This window comes from Crocodylus siamensis, chromosome 3 (assembly GCF_052110815.1).
Source record: "Crocodylus siamensis isolate JL-2025a chromosome 3, ASM5211081v1, whole genome shotgun sequence".
Lineage (NCBI taxonomy): Eukaryota > Metazoa > Chordata > Crocodylia > Crocodylidae > Crocodylus > Crocodylus siamensis.
The window spans coordinates 134,372,246-134,387,974 of NC_143397.1; positions in this window are offsets into that span (position 1 = coordinate 134,372,246).

Sequence of the window (15,729 nt, forward strand, 5' to 3'; positions counted from 1 at the left end):
CAGAGTACTAATGTGCCTGCTCCTCAAAGAGCAGAAACTGCCTAGGGAGAGGGCCCCAGCAGCCAGGCAGAAACCCCATGGGTGCAGATTATTGTGGCAGCAGGCTAACAAGGGAATTAGTCTGCACCTGCACCCAGTCAGCTGACCAGAAGAAGGCAGAGCCCTGGGCACATATAAACCCCAGGGCTGGAACTAGAGGGTTAGTTCTCTGGTAGCAGCCAAGGGAGAAGGAGATCTTGTGAAGGAAGCTACTTGGAGATGCTTAACTGCCTGTTTTGAGGCAGGCAGGATTAAGGGGCTGTAGGAGCTCATAAATGCTGGTGGGGAGGAGGCCCATTCAATTGAGAGAGAAACTTGCCTTCTTAAAAGGGATAGAGTGTGGACCCTATGTTATTGTTCTGTTGTAGCCCAGGGACTAGTGCTTTTTGTTATTTAAACCAGTGGACCGGGATGAGGCTACTGGGGAGGAGGAGGCCTCATTGGGGCTCAGTAACAGAGGCTGCAGAGAGCCCAGGGCCAGAGGGTATAGTAACCAAGGCCAAACTAAACTGAGGCCTCAACACAATAAGACAGTGTCTACATATTATCTGCAAGGTGTGGGGCATGATAAAGGGGTGGTTTGGAGTCACGCATCTAGCCCATAAGGCTTGGGGGATATCATAAGGCAACTCCTGAGTGTGGGACCCAGTAAGGCAGGTTTGTCCAACATGCGGCCCGCGGGCCACCATTGGCTTGCCAAGCCATTTTATCTGGCCCAAGGCACCTGCTCCACACTCCACGGTGGCAGTGGTGAGGTCGGCAGGGCCAGCCCACGGGCCCCAGCTGGCAGCGAGCGGAAGGGAGCTGCTTACTCCTGCAGGGCCGGGCTCATCAGTGAGCCGGGTCCTGCCGCTGCTGCCCCGAGGGCTCCGTGGTGTGGGGCTGCCCCAGCCGCGCCTGATTAGAGAAGCTGGGGACAGCCCCTTGCCCAGGTGTGTGGCCAGGGGAGCTTCAGCATGGCCCATACCCTGCCCACATGCGTGGTGGACAGAGGCACGTGGTGGACATATAGTGGACAGAGGTAAGTTCCCGGGTGGAGCTGGGGGCGCCGGGCTGGGCAGGTCCGGGGCTGCGAGGCGCGTGGTTGCTGGTGCCCGTACCTTGTGCTGCTTGAGTGGCCCCATATGGGAAGCCAAGCAGCGGCCGCTGGCACTGCCAGCCCGCACCTGCCTCCTCACCTGTCCACCCGCTTCAAGCGAGCCTCACTGCCCTGCCCTGCCCTGCCCTGCCCCACAGCATGGCGGCACCTGCTCCCCTGGCCAGTCTCCCCCAGGTGCTGCGGCTCTCCGGGCCTGGCCGCCTGTGTGTGAGGCCCCAAGGGGGACACTTCTCATATGCTGCTGGGGACAGGAGGAGCCCAGCTGGGTCTGCACTGGCCAGAGGAAGCCATGTGCTGCTCAGGACAGGACGAGCCTGCACCAGCCAGTCCCGAGCAGCACATGACTCCGCTGCTGTTTCTGCAGGCTGGTGCAGAGCTGGCTGGCCTCCTCCCATCCCCAGCAGCATGCAGCTGAAACGAGCTTCTCATTTGCTGCTGGGGACAGGAGGAGCCCAGCCGGGTCTGCACCAGCCAGCAGAAGCAGCGGCAGAGCCGTGTGCCACTCGGGATGGGATGAGCCTGCACCAGTCAGTCCCGAGCGGCACATGGCTCCGCCGCCACTTCTGCTGGCTGGTGCAGACCTGGCTGGCCTCTTCCCATCCCCAGCAGCACATGGGAAGCTGGCTTCAGCTGCATGCTGCTTTTCCTGGCTAGTGCCGACCTGGTTCTGCCCAGGCGGGTCCTGCAGCACCATGTCAACCCGGGCATGGCACCGGCAGGCCAGGCAGACCCCAGTTTAACCCCGGCCTGGCCCTGCAGCTTCTCCAGCACCAGGTCAACCCAGTTGTAGCCAAGTGGCTCCTGCAGCACCATGTCAACCTGGGCATGCATGCCATGTCAACCAGCACCATGTCAGCCCCTGCAACTTCATTGGTGTCAAAGGTCATGTGACACCACTTCCTGATGTGATACCACTTCCTGTGACATCTTTGAATATGGCTTGCCGGCTCACTGGGTGATAAAAAGTTCATGATCTGGCCCCACATTCAAAAAGGTTAGGCACCCTTGCAATAAGGGGTCTAGCAATCCGCAGGGTTTAGAGGAATCTGTTGGGACTGTGACTGGACAGCAACTCTAGGGTAGCCTCCTGATCTATCACTTATACCACCAAGACATGGCAGGTGAAATTAGTAGGTGCCCATAGGATGGAGCCAGTATGGTCATGGTGCCCTAGGAGAAATCATTGTAAATCAGTAGGTCTCAGTTTGTAAAATGCTACACTCCCTGGCCCTGACTCCATGTGCATCCTTGCCCTCCTAGGCAATGCGAGGGAGCAGAGCAGTTCACCAGAGGTGGCAGAGTCCACGCCAGCCCCTCCCTCCACTTGCAGGGGGGGGAGCTTACCTTTACTAAGTGTCTTACACCGTAGCCCAGCTCCATTCCCGGCGGATGCGTGGCCTGAGAAAGTTTGTGTGAGGCCAGACTTTTACTTGTGCACGGCCATGCACGTGCGCACCTTAGAGGGAACTCTGAATGTCACCCTGTATTGCCAAGGTGTTGTGAAGTGTATATTACTGAAATGTTTGCACCATGTTTTCAAAATGCAGAGACAGCTCTTGGACTTTGGCTGAACAGCGTGTGGTTCAGGGGTGTGTCCATAGAAAGGAGGCGTAAAGCTCTCCTTTACACTTTCCTGGTGCTAATCTGTTCATAGCACAACCTGAGAGCTGTGTTAGGACAGCCTCAAAGCTTCTTTTATGCCATTGGGCTAAAAAAGAGGCATATACCTTCCAGATTCTGCTGCATGAGCAAATCTCTGTAGCATGGAAATTCATGGAAGTCCTATATTTACAGAATCAGTTGCAGGATTGCACTTTATCTGTTAAAAGCACTATACAAACATCGATTTATTAAGGCCTGGATCCTATTATACCCTAAGTTATGTTGCAGAACTGCTAAGGTATGTAAAACCACTTTAACCCTATGTACCTGCAAAGACTGGGACGGTGCAGGAGCTAAGATGCACAGTTGGCAGCCCAGAGGTTGCAAATGTGAAGCCATAGCAGAAGTGCTCAGGATGTAGCCTGGTCAGATTCCAATTTATATGTGAATTCTGCTACATTCCTTGCCGCAAAGACATGAAGCAAAGAAGTACCTGCAGGACCAGGGCCTTAATAATCATAATCCTATCTGTGAGAACCTGTTACTCCATAAAATTCTCCTTTTTTTTATCCTAACCCTCCAAAGAAGAACAATTTCAGACAAGGAGGCCAAGGATTTAACTTGTCAGGGTGAGAATCTATCATTCAGGGGCTCAGAAAAATAAAATCCTAAGGAAGACTTAACTTGACCAAGCTAAGGTAAAAAGTAAGCAAAACCACATTGCTTTTTTAGTCCTTGTTCCCTTAAAAAATATTTCAGGATTCATTCTCTGTAACAAAAAAGGGGATGAAACCTAATCTTTTAAAAAGTTGTATCCTGGTCAGCTGGCAGTATAAGCAAATGCTGTCTGTAAAATTCAATAAGCTTCATAAATAAAATAGAAATAATTTAACAGGACTCTGGGAAATACTTGGGGTGGAATCTTGACCTTATTGAGACAATGGCAGTTTGGTCATTCACTTCAATAGGTCTATGATTTCCTCCCTTTCATAATTTGTAATGTGGTACTACCCAAGAGCCCTAGTCAGGGAACTGGGCCTCACTGTTATAGAGGATGTCTATGCATAGAAGAAAAACATGGTCCTGCCCCAGAGAACTCACAGCTACACCCAACATCACAGTTTCCTCCTTACACATAACATATTTAGAGGCAAACTGTAAGAATTTTCTATGTGCCAAGACCCATGCTCAAGTTCGCCTGTTTTGCAAACAAATGTGACTATAAACATGGGCTTCCAATTGGCTGTGCTTCTGTGCTTCCATGGAGCCAAATTACTGAAACTAGATTCATTGTCAGCATCACACACAGCTTCAAAACTGATCTCATTCATACTGACCCCTACAACTCTCATTTTTTTACAATAATGATTGCCTGAGCTCATTACCTCCCAGGATTAGGCCTTGAGTCATTAATCAGAACTGGGTGAGAAGTGCTAATCTTTTTTCTTGCATGAAAAATATCTGGTTTAATGCTAGGTGATTGTACCGCCCCAGACCTTGTCTTTAGGAAACAGTACTTTTTGCAGTAACACATGTAAGATTTCAAAACATTGTATGCGATGGCAAAAATGGAACTTCATTGAAATAACATTTCAAATGGGGGCTCAGAAGCTCTCATGAAAATGGTTAAATTAAAAATGTATACCAAAATAGTAAATAAATAAAGGGGGCGGGGGTGAAAAGGGAAAAAATGAGCCAAAGTAAAATACAAAAATCTGAACTGCTGAAGTTTCATTGAAAAGAACAAGATCCTGAAATGTGTTATTAGCATGTGTGTGTATGTTTAGCTATTGAGGTAATTTCATCCATCACTGAAGTGCAGCTATGTTAGGAGTGAAATAAAGTGTCTTTTTTCCAAAGTTGCTACAGATGTTTTTGCTGTCATCCATAAATACTGTACATTTAAAGCCTCCAGTGCAGAAATACTGACTGAACTGGACTACTATAAGTCACCCCACTGACTTTAAGGGGTGTTTAAAAGTTGTAAATGTTTGCAAGACTGGACATAAAGGAGAAAGTCAGAATTATAATTTTGGTTAAGGATATGATTTGTTTCTTACAGCAGCATTTCCATTCTAGCAAAAGCAATACTGTTACATGAAGCTTTTTTTTTTTTTTTTTTAACAAAAGTTCCTTTGCTGGTATAAATATTTTACTCAGCAAACATTGGCTGGTGTAAGCTGTATTCACACAAGGAGGGTTTACTTGGTATAGTTTTTCTAGCAAACTTCTCTATGTCTAAAATGATGGTAACCAAAACAGGTGATCCTTTTAAGGCTGCAAGGATTTTTCTCAGCTTTATTGAATGATAATACTACAACTTTACTTTCATTCTTATGTTAGTCACTGTGCCAGGCTCTGCACGTGTAACAGCTAGGCAGTCCTGGCTTCAGGAACTCATTTTACGGAAACAGGAAAACAGTTAAGGAGGCATTCTTTTTAAATAACATTTTTTCAGCAGCTCACAGAGAATTGAGGCTGAGGGAGCCTGTCAGTGCTGACAACTGGACCAAGCGGGACCACTTAATTGTCACATGTTCACTTTTTCATTCTCAGCAGGAAGCCCTTTAATTGCTCTGCTGATGACATTGATATCCCTGCTGTGCTTAATGATTAATAATATATTCATAAGTATCCACGAGCTATTCTTATGACTATAAATGTGTTTCCCCTCACTCACTTGGAATGAGGTGTGGATTTTTGCCTCTCTGACGTCTTGCACCTACAAACATGTGTGTATCCACCCCTGTGGGGGGTTTCATGTTAGATGGTACACAGTGCACAGAAACACTATGCATCGGTGTTGGAGAGGAAGCAAAGGAGAATAATGTATTCAATGGAAATGGCTGGGGGAATTTATGCTGGGAAAATGCAGCTACTTTAACTGGGAGTTGGCCAGGGTTTACAGAGTTAATACCCTTGCTGGTTTTTGAAAAATGCCATGGGAAGTTTTAAGACCACGAATAGTCAGGATCTCCCTTATCTGAAATATGCCACCTAGTGCTGCACAAAACGTCATCTCTGGAAGTGTTTATAAACTGTGAAATGACATTTGCCAGGCCACCATTAGGAAGAGAGGGTGTGTGTGGGGGGCATCCCAAGCCACTGTTTTCTGGGTCTTTGTGTCATTGCTTGGTATTCCCTGCACGTTCTGCTCCAAGCTTTCCCTTGGCTGATACAGGCCTGGTCTGGAACACGGCCTGATGGCCTGGGCGCATTTTGTGCATGTATGGTGAGGAGGTGAGGTGCAGGGTGGGGAAGGGTTCTGTGAATAAGGGTGCCAAACCCTCTATTCCTTCCCTCAGCAGGTTGATAAGCTTTCTTCTCAACTTTAAATCACTTCAATAAAGCAAGTTGTCCTTTGGATTCCACCTGATCCCTTTGCCATCAATACTAGTCCTAAAGAAACACCCCGCTCCTCTGTGTTTTCTAGTGGTGTTGACTGAGTCCTGGCTGGAGACCCAGCTCCCTGACGCCTCACCTGGCAGGCACTTTGTGTTTGTTTTGACTGTTCGGAGTAAAGCTGCACCCTTTTCAATAGCACCACGTTCCACCTTCGCTCACCACCCAGAGTTCCTTTTTCTTTCATTATTTCCCTCTCTCCTTCTCTCTCTTTCTCTCTCTCTTTTTTTTCTGTCTTGTGTGTGAACAAGAATTGGCACTCTTTGCCAGGGCTCATTAAAACAGGCCTGCTGCTGTCATTCAGAGGCTGGCATTAGAAGCAGGAAAGGCGCTTCCACTACCCGTGCCCTCCCCTACTTTTCACTGTGGAGGGGGGGAAAGGATGACAGGTGGTCTAAATCCAACCCTGATTTCTCTTTTTCAAAGGCAGCCTCTTTTCCAGCCGCTTACATTCTCCCGCAGAATTTGGGGAGATTAGTACCAATTGTGGCTTAATAATGCAATAATGCCGTTCACGTTGCTTTGCTTCTCTTGGGCAGTGTGTGCTGTAGCCCTTAGGTATGCTCCAGGCTAAATCACTGTCAGGTGAAGCAGAGGATTGGTAAGGGGGGTGGGTGGGGGGGTGGGTGGCTGAGGGGAGACATTCATCCTGCCCTCTATTGCATTCCTGTCTGTCAGGCCAACCCACACACAGTGTTTCTGCTTCCAACCAACTGAAGTGTATTGGCACTTAATAGGGGTTTTTTTGCATGCCTCTGTATTTTAAAAATACCACTAAATGGGGGTGTTTGTTATGCTCCTACAGATGTGTGGGGAGCCGGCTCCAATGTGCTGGAATCCAATGAGTCTGTTGGAGCATGGACATTGACATGCTCCGGCAGCTTTCCACGTCGTGTATCAGTGTCCCTGCGCTGAAAAAATGGTGGCAGGGTGCTTTGAAATAAGACACATTTGATGAGCTTTCGCTGTGGGGACACTGACTCATGTGATGTATGGGCACTTCTGATTAGTGCAACTTGCTAATTGAAGTGCCCAGCGCTGTGTCCTGGAGCACATGGAAAATGCCCTAAGGTGCTATGTCTGCCCTACCTTGTGTCTGACTTGAGACTAACAGAGCTAACTACCTCTCTGTGCTGTTAGCACAGATCCCAAATACCTTATTGTCTAAAAGGTGTGCCCAAACTGCCCTTGGTTTCATCCAGATGTGAATCTTCAAGAAGATATTTATAACAGATAGCCATTGTGTGCATGCTGGAAAGATAGTATTTTCAATGGGGTTGACTGTCATAGGAAGGGGAGGTATAGAGAGTGGTGCGTGAAGTGACTGAGGCTTTAAAGGGGCTACTCTCAGCAGAGCTCCTGTGCTAGCCAAGAGCCTAAAGGGGAGGTAAGGTGAGTGTGAGCACCTTTGCAGGGGCAAAAGACTTCTGGAGATCCACTGTTTTTATTTTTTTTATTTATGTTGCTTTTGAGGGTTGACTGTCTTCTGCTTTCATAGAAGCCCAAACCTATCTTCAAAGGAAGGCTGGATGGGGACTCTTGAATAATTACCTAGGAATAGCTCAGGTAGGGGATGATCAGCTCTTGGCCCTTAAATCACTAATAGGGAACTAAAGAAATCCTGCTGTGCTGAGGTACTACTGTAGCAATATGGTGATGCAACCCAAGTACAATTTCTCCAAATATGTGAATACTTTTATATATACAATTGAAATAAAAGTCTTTCAGTTTAGGTTTCAGGTGTATTTATCTGTCCTGAACACTGGTTCTGCTTAGAGTATTTTTACCCATGTTTCTAGGGGTTCCTCTAGTTTGTTATCCTGCCTCTGGCAGCGGCCAATACCTGTATAGCTAGTCTAATTAAAAATCAATCTAATTGCTCTGGTGCAAAGGCCTCACATGGATGCCTGCATCTTACTGTGTTAAGCTAAATCACTTTGAACATGATTTAAAACACTGTAATTGTGTCTACATTAGCAGTCTGGGCCCATGTCACTAAAGCAATTTTGAATCTATTTACCAAAGTGAGCATGCTTTTTTTGCTTTAGACATGGCCTCTGTTCAGACTTCATGTGTCATGATAGAGGTGATGCCTAGAGTTTTCATCTGAAATGTCTTTCATTTTTAAAAAATGATCTTTTCATGCAAAATGACTGGTGTCGTCATTTTCTGAATTAATGTTTTTCTCTCTTTTTCTCTGTGTCCCTGAGTTTCCTATAGGGGGAGGGTCAAAAAGCAGGAACAGAAAGAATAAAAAGGGACATGAAGTATTAAAAACTGAAAATAATTTGGGCTTTGGCCTAACATTTCGAAAACTTGAAAATGTCTCGGAATGGTTGGAAAAGCAAAACCATTCACATTGTTTTTTTTGTTAAACATATCTTTGCATATTTTGCCTAGTTCTATTGATAGGTTTGCATGCTCTGTGGTTTTGGGCATCCTGACAAATTTAGTTGTTCTTCTGCTGGCAGAGTACTGGACAATACAGAAGTAAAATGCAAGAGGTTAGTCAACCTTAATGTTCTGAGCTATAAGACAGGGGTGGTGGGTTTCTGATATTGTGGCTGAGACCAGACCTTAATGGGTGTTCTTTACAGTATTGAAAAAATTGTGAGGTGAATTGACCCACCCTGGAGAGAGCCAAAAAAACCAAGGCTGAATTCAGGTAACTTGGCTGGTAAGCTTTCAAAACACATAAAATGCAAATGTACTTTTGCAATGGTTATGGTTAGGGCCTTACACAGGTTTGATTTTTGTAGTTCACACTTCAGTATCCACTCTAGTATACCCTTTAACCACGCCTGTGATGTTGTGGTGGAAGGAAGTGAAGGCACTGTATATAGATAAGGCCGGGATTATATTTAGCAGCAGCAAGCAGTCAGAATGAGATGCTGCACGCATGCAGTGACAGAATCGAAGCCAGCTGTAGCAGTGAAAGTCTCACAGGGTTAACCACAAAGTCTGCCTGCAGCTGCTGCAGCTCAATACCCAGCATTCACGTCCAGCTTTGCCAAACTGCCTTGTGACATTTTTGATTCATGTCAGGGACAGAGTAGCATTGTTGGGGAAAAAATAACTGTTTTATAAAAACGTTCTACAGACTTTCAGCCATTGAAGCCTTTATTCTTCCCCACCAGCCTGGAGTTTGGAAAAATCTCTTCTTTCTTTTACTTGTTACTAGATTCTCTCTCTCTCTTTCTTTCTCTCTCTCTGTTTTTTTAAAAGGAAAATGGGTTATTTTGTTAGCTTGCTTTGTTTAAAATACAGTAAGTGAGTAAGGTGATATACCCCAGGACAGGGCTAGCAATGGTCCAAATGTTGTTTTCATTTGGCCCAAATGCTGGGAGATTGTGTAAACCTGGAGAAGCCAAGCTGCCATTTGTCTCAGGTGTAACTAACAGCAGAGGCCTTTTTTGCTCCAAGAGCAAGATGATGTTGTTAAGGGAGAAGTGCCTCCCCTTGTACCACACAAGTTCAGAAGGGAAATCTGCAGTGATTTCTGCTTTCTGTCAACATCCATCTGTCTGTTTGATCCTACCCTGCCCTCATACCAGTGTACTTTGATTACCTGGCTTGCACCACAGCAGCAGGCGTTTGGGAGGGAGGCGGGTGGGAAAGAGGCACAATTTTACTCCTTTCAGCACTGAGATAAAAAGAGGCTTTGTTTTTTGGATTTATGTAAAAGTTTTAAATTGTTTGTCCCTGAGTGCCCTTGGTAACCCCATACTGTGCCAATAGCTAGAACCCTGGAGCCAAACACCTAACAGTTTTAAAAGACAATGTGACAGTATGAAAGGGGCCTTTCCCATTCTCCTTCTACTTAAGGAAGTACTGTAGAAGGGCTCAATGCATTTCCACAGCTTTAATGCCTCATTTGCTTTAAGCATATACAGCACTGGCAATTTTTTGAAAACAAATTAAATTAACGCTGTTTCCTTTTTTATGCAATTTTTTTAAAGAAGTCATTCACCCTGAATCCATTTATAACAGATGCTCAGATTGAGACAGATTGGAAACATGTCTTAGTGAAAGGGACAGTAAAGTAAAATGTTGGTGCCAAATTAATCCCTGGTGTAACCTCACTGAAGTTGAGAGAAATTACGCTGGGGATGAATTTGTTCCTTTATGTCTGCATGCTCAAAACTGCAGGCAGAAGACAATTCCCAAATGTGCTGCAAAATATTATAAGAGCTTAATGTCCTTGTCTCTCCACAAAGCTCTCTCTGGAAGTAGAGACCAACCGGAAACAGCACCAGATCCTTTCCTGATCCTGATTTCAGGTCTCGGAGCTAGTTCTAAAATAAGTCTGAGCATTGACTCCATGAACTATGTCCAGACAAAAGTCAGCCAAGATTTGGCATGTGTAATGCAGGTTCATGTTTGTATTTTGAGAAGTGCATCTCCTGCTTTATTGTGTTACTGTGCTATAGTTCTCCTGTTCATTGTACTTTTCCGGGGAGCAGCATGCTAATTGAATCCTAATCGTAGTCTTGGGGACAAATTGCACAGACGCCTAAAACACAGCCTTAAAATACAGCCTGTATACCCTCTCCCAGCAACTACAGAGTGAGGATGAATATGGTGTAAGTCTGTCAATAAGCTATAGGTTTGCTGTTGGTGGTCACTTGATCAACAATGGTAATTCTTTGACTCAGAAGGTGCAAGTACAAGCAAATTGGGTGGTGGTGGTATTAGGTATCTAGTTCTACACTGGCATCCAGAGACGTAACTAGCAATTTGGGCACCCTGGGCAGAAATGCTGTCCAGTGCCAGAGAGTGGTAGGGAATGCTGAATGCTAAACAGCAAGGGTGTGAAGTGTTACAGGATGCTGCTAGTCCCCAGGGCTAGCAAACCAATGTGCCCTAACATATGTAGAGATCCTGCTGGGTGTAGCAGCCTAGAGGGCTAGAATACTTCAAGCCCACTTCTGCAGCCAACAGCACAAGAGGAATTTTGGGGCTAGTACCACAGTCAGCTATCTTCGATCCCCACAACCCAAATAAGCAGGTGCCCATGTACAGCTGGGTCAACTGAAGATGGCTTTTGACACAAGTCCAGGATAGGGTTCATGCCTCTGAAGCCACTGCTTAATCCCTCTGATACTTTACTGCCATAACTGTGCAGCTGCACCCCCTGCATCTATATGGAGATCAGGCCTTGGGTTTAGACAGATGAGAGCATTCTCTTTAATGCTAGCTGGCAATAATGTGCTGGGCTGGCCATCAGGAAGCAAATGACCAGGGGATTTAATTTTTCTGTTAAAGATGGGAACAAATATTAATAGTTTGGAGTCTTATATTTAACAGGGCCTTAAACTAGCATAATTCTGTGGGCAAAGCAGTGGTGGGTTCAATGACTGGCCTGAGTTACAGGCAGTTGCATGATTTGTAGGCAGTCGGGTCAATAAGGCATTTGTGAGTCCTACACAGGATCCTGGCTTTAAAATTAAAAAAGTGTTTATAGTTGAGACGTGCATAAAATTCAGCTTTCACTGAATCTGAGAGGCTTGCAGCATCATTTATTCTGTGGTAACTTCTATTTTTATGGAGAGAAACTGTGCCATGTCATGGGTTTTGGTCTGTGTGTTTTTGGCTTATTTTATATATTTTATATTTGTATTTTTTCCTTGCCCAACTCTAAATGTCCTTAGGCTGTTCCTAATATGGAGGTCCTTATAGTATCTTTGTAAGATTGTAATCTGTCTATATCAAAGGCCAGACTTATTCTCTGTTGTTTGTAAAAGAATTATTTAATAAGGAACCCTTGTAAGTGTCAACATTACACATGAGATGACATAACACTTGGGGAAAGTAAGGACTTACGCCAATATTCCCACACCAGCTTCAAAGCTAAATATGCTCACACATACAGATGCTTCTTATTTCTCATCTGTGGCTTCTGTTTCCCCTTAATTGGAGTTGACATCGGAAATATCAGTCCTCCTCCTCCTCCTGGATATGTTTTGATTAGTGTTAATACAGTGCTCCCTCATTAAAAGGCTCTGTGCAATAAAGTTACATATGGGTGGCTGCATTTTGCATCCTTTTCCACAGTTTCTTTATAGATGCAGAGAAAGAACTGTGAAGTTGAACACCCCCCCCCAGGTACTGGAGAAATGTTGGTTTACAGCTGCCTGCTTTCTGTGTGATGATCTGAATCCTAGCCTGGGTCTGAGTATGCATGAGCTTTGCTAACATTTGAAATCTAGATCTAGCTTTTGTGCCCCTCCTAAATAAACACAGGTAGAGTAGTACATTTTACCTAGGAGAGGAATCAAAACCAGGGAAGCTGAACACATAAGAAACCATCTTCCCTCTAGAGTAAAGAGCAGTAATACTTCTAAACGTTGGAAACATCATTCTCTGCAAAACCTGCCAGTTTCGGTCTGCCACGTTGCTAACAATTCCTCCCAGGCCAGGGAGGACTTCCTAGTTTCTTGCATAGTCCCTTCCCTGCCCAGTTCCCCAAACTGTAGAGTGCACATCCATTCCAAATGAATTCAAACCTCCATAAAACTTTAATAAACTTTTGTGGTGTGAATTCAAAACATTTAAAAGCCAAGCCACCAAAGGCTTATTCTTCTGTTAACAAAAGTCTTGCTGTAACATCCAAAATCCTTGGCTTCCTAGAGCAACCTTATGGGGGGAGAGAGAGAGCAAGTCAATGTGCTGTACAAGCATACTTACTGATTTTAACCTTTGGGGATCTGCCGATCTGTATGTATCTGTATCCTCTGCAGGATTTAACTGGCAGGAAATTGCAGTATTCTTTCTCTAAGGCTTATAACCCTACATTTATTTCTTCCCTGAAATGACTATGAAGGATTTAAAACCACTGGCTTAAAAATGGGAAAGGACTCAAGGTCTGCTCACACCTTATGGACCATGGAACCTGGTTACAATGTCCAGGCTAGAAAAGTGTTGTGGAAGCACCAATTCATTGTGCTGGGAACTTCTGACACTTACGAGCATATCCAAAAGCTCTTCAGGCAAAACTGTCTTTTAGTTCTGTGATAGGCAAGGATTTTTTAGGTGATATTATTTATTGCCTCAATGGGATAGTTGTGATAACATTAGACAAGCTTTTGAATGTATGGCATTCTTCTTCAGGTCACTGTTTGTACTGTTTCTAGGACAGTGCTCGTGGGCACTCTGTTAGTTGAATAATAAATAATGGTAACCTGGGTATTGCTACATCATAAAGGCATCAAATGTTTTGGTGGATAATAGCATATGTCAAAGCAGGAGATTTGCCACAGCAGTGACTTTCCAAACCACCCCCCCCAAAAACAAGCTCTAATTTATCAATTTAAAAAAAACTGGATAAAAGCACCCATCCAATTTGCAGCATGTCCCCCAGAGCAGGATCTAGCTTTTCATTTTCTTGGTGCAGTGTCTAATAGCCTTGGACCATGATTGGTGATGCCAGGCATTATAATGACATGAATACTGAAAACTCAACATCAGGATCTCAAAGGGTGCATCTACACATTCAATTAATGTGCTTTAGGTAATGTGCATTAAATCTTGTACCTCTGGGTGCCTGTACGTGAGTGCAGAGGTTGTAATTGCACTGCATTGGAGCAGGCTCAATTGATTAATCAAGTCTGGTGGAATATGACAATTACTGTGCTCCAACAGCCTCCTACATCCTGCTTCAAAATGGCAGCAGGGGTGCTTGAACTAAAGCTCATTGAACAAGCTTTAGTTCATGTGCCCTCACTGCCATTTTGAAGTTTGGGGACACTGAGATGCTGCAGCATTTGCCACTCTTATTAAAGTGCTATGGCCCCTCCTCCCAAGACATGTAAAAGTGCCTTCCATTGTGAAGTACTAGAAAAATATTCATTAGCTTAGTTTAATGCACATTGCATAAATAGCATGGGGTTTTTATGGGTGTACTAAAAGGTATCATTTTGGAACCAAGAGTTCTAGTTTTTTGTATGGGTTTTTTGTGACACTTTCATGTGCATTAAAATAAGCTAATGCTCATTAAAGTGCATGTGTAGGCAAATGTGCCCAAAGTATTGAAACAATTTGTAAACAAAATGATGGAGGAGGCAGATCAGATCTGAGTCCCTGAAACTCTCCTTTCATGTTATGAGTTACACAGGTCTATAGAACCTTTCTGTGAAGATGCAGAGGTATTTCTGGGCATGACAGAATCAGTCCAAGTAAATAAGGAACAGACAACATGTTTTTCATAACCCTACACTATGCTGTAGTTTACTTGGGTACTGGTCCATCTTTAATACTAGCTTGGGCCCCAGTCTTGCAGATGGATCCACACAGGCAAACCTTCCCTACTGTGTGAAATCTCATTATGTTCTATTGCAGAGGCGGGCAATTATTTCGAGCGGAGGGCCGCTTATCCAGTTGTGGCAGGCTGTTGAGGGCTGCATGGGTAGCTCTGCCCCTTGACAGATGCTTCACCCCCTGAGAGGTGCCCCGCCCCCTGATCACTATCTTGGGACCAATGCCCCTGTGTCCTGGGATCAATGTCCCAGGGCCAGCAATGTGGGGCCCAAAGTGGGGCACAGGCTGGCAGGGGTCTGTGGAGCTGGGCTGGGCTGCACCAGCAGGGAGAGAGAGGAGCTGGCTTGGCTCCATAGAGCCCCTGCAGGCTGGCACCCTGCGGTGCTGCCACCCTGCTCTGGGCCTTGCCAGCACTGGCCCCAGGACACCGGTGTGGGTCCCGTGCTCCCACTGGCTCCTGCACCTGCTCACTCCCAGTGCCCCCCAGCCCCGTGGTACAGGTGGGGGGCAGCACACAGCCCCGACTCTCTGCTTGCCGGAAGAAGCTGGTGCTGAGTGTGGGGAAAAGCGGCCCCTCACCTGCCCCATTGCCAGTGCTCCCTGCTGCAGCTGCTCGCAGCCCATGTGGGGCTGTCCTGAGTGGGCACAGGCAGCCCCATGTGGGCTGTGAGCGACTGCAGCATAGGGGTCAGCCATGGGGCAGGTGATGGGCCACTTTTCCCCCCTGCGCTCAGCACCAGCTTGTAACTTGGCCCCGCTCTCAGCCTGGGCCCCGCGCTGGCTCTGGGCTTGCCCATCAGGGCTGAGTGCAGCGGCAACAGCTGTGGCCCCATCTCCAGGCAGTGTTTGCTGCTGCTGTCCACCTGGAGCTTGTGCACTGGGCAGCACAGAGGCGATGGTGGCAAACACTGCCCAGCGTGGGAAGTGGGGGGGGGCCACAGCTGCTGTTGCCGTGCACAGCCCTGACAGGCGAGCCCAGAGCTGGCGCAGGGATCAGGGCCTAGGTTTGCAGCGGGGCTGGGTTACAAGCTAGTGCTGAGCATGGGGAAAAGGCAGCCCTTCCCCGCCCTGTGGCGCTCCTTGCTGCAGCCTCTCGCAGCCCGCATGGGGCTGTCTGGAGCAGGCACAAGTAGCCCCATGCAGGCTGTGTGCTGGCCATGGGGCAGGGTAGAGGGGCAGGTTTCGCCCCCTCCATCCCACACTCAGCTTTTCCCTGGGTTCCCTCCCTGTCCCAGATCCTCCCTTGTCCTCCCCGACTTCCTCCTTACCTGTGGTTCTGGCCAGGGCAGCCATGTGGTCCCAGGCCAGAAGCCCCTGCTGGGGCTTACAGC